At 71.5% G+C, this 1,525-nt stretch overlaps 1 protein-coding gene across 4 annotated transcripts in view; it reads left to right on the plus strand.

The window, feature by feature from the left end:
* Window positions 1-892: 892 nt before the first annotated feature.
* Window positions 893-1,525, plus strand: part of BRPF3 (bromodomain and PHD finger containing 3) — a 44,767-nt gene continuing 44,134 nt past the window's right edge. For all 4 annotated transcript variants that reach the window (XM_026659173.1, XM_026659174.1, XM_026659175.1 and 1 more), the window contains exon 1: window positions 893-1,105. The gene's annotated coding sequence lies outside the window, so the exon portion shown is untranslated. The remainder of the gene's footprint in view (window positions 1,106-1,525) is intronic.

Consider the following 1,525-nt stretch of genomic DNA (forward strand, 5'->3'; position numbering starts at 1 on the left):
AGGATAACTCACCCATCTTCTCAGACCACCGTAGGGGTGGGGACACCCTAAGGCTGCCCATCAGTATATTGGGGTGCAGAGTGACATCCCCAGGGTAGGCCCCCCACATGGGTATGGGGGATACCCTCAAACTACCCCCAGTCCAGCAAATGAGGGTGGGGGTCACCCCCAAGGCTGAGCCCCAACTTCAGCACACTGGAGGCAGGAGGATACCCCCTCAGCTTAATATATGAGGGTGGAGGTCACCCACCCAGGCTGCCCTTCACTTCAGCATACTGGAGGTGGGAGGAACACACCCCAGGCTGTTTCCCCTTTAGCACACTGGAGGCAGGGGAACACCCCCGAGTTCAGCCCAGTGGGGGTACACCCAGGCTGCCCTTCACTTCAGCACACTGAAAGTGGGGGGGGGCACACCGAAGCTGCCCCTTCAGCACCCTGGAGGCACGAGGACACCCCCCCAGTTTAACATATGGGGTGGAGGTCACCCCCCCGGTTGCCCCCCCTTCAGCATACTAGAGGGAGGAGGGCCACCCCCCCAGTTCAGCCCAGCGGGGGTGGGGGCACTCAAGCCGGGCAGTCTCCGCTCCCCTCCCCCCCGAGAGGCCGCTGCCCCCGGGCCTCCCGCTCTGTGGTGTCCGGGGAGGGGGGAGAGAGGGGGGGCGGTCCCTGCCTGTGGGGGGGAGCGAAGCTGCTGCTGCAGCCCCCTCCCCCGCCCGCTCTCTCGCTGCCTCCTTCCCTCTCCGCTCGGCCGGGCTGCGCTGCCGCCGCCGCCGCCTCCATCTTGTCCCCCCCCTCCCTGCTTCCCCCCCGCAGCAGCAGCCGCCGGAGCCGCGGCGGCGGAGCGAGCGGGGCCCCGGGCGCGGCGCGGGGAGCAGCGGGGCCGGGCCGGCCAGGCTCGGAGCCGCCGCGGCGGGGGCATGCGGAGGTGGCGCTGAGGCGACAGCAGCGGAGGCGGCGGAGCGGACCCGACCCAGCCGACATCTTGTCTCCCCCCCCGGCGCCCCCCGGCCCTGTGAGCCCGTCCGCCCCGTGCGGGGAGGCGGCGCGGGAGAGCCGGAGCCGCCGCGGCTGAGGAGGGAGGAGCAGGCGGCGGCAGCGCGGCCAGGTAAAGCGGAGCCCGCGGGGCCGGCACCCCATCCCGGGGGTCGCGGGAAGGTGACCCGGGGGAGCGGGCGGGGCGGCGGCCTTCCCCAGGCCGGGCGCGTGCGGGGCTGGGGAGAGCGCGGCCGCCTCTGCGGCGCCGTATAGCGGGGGCAGCGGAAAGGGGTGGCGGCCGGGGGGGGGGAAGCTGGGGCAATAACCCCCCCGCCATCTTGTCCCCCCGAACTGGGTAGCCCCGCCCACCTTCTCCCACACCATTGGCCGAGGCGGGACCGAGACCCACCCCTCGTGCCCTGCTACAGGCCCTGTGCTATCATTGGTCTCAATGGTCGGATGGACGGCGACAGCAGCCAATGGCAGCGGAGAGTTGGCTGCCCTTCCCCCCGCGCTCCCTCCGCCAGTGTAACCAGAGGAGGGATTTTCT

Source organism: Terrapene carolina, unplaced genomic scaffold, assembly GCF_002925995.2.
Source record: "Terrapene carolina triunguis isolate 2854851 unplaced genomic scaffold, T_m_triunguis-2.0 Scaffold604, whole genome shotgun sequence".
Lineage (NCBI taxonomy): Eukaryota > Metazoa > Chordata > Testudines > Emydidae > Terrapene > Terrapene triunguis.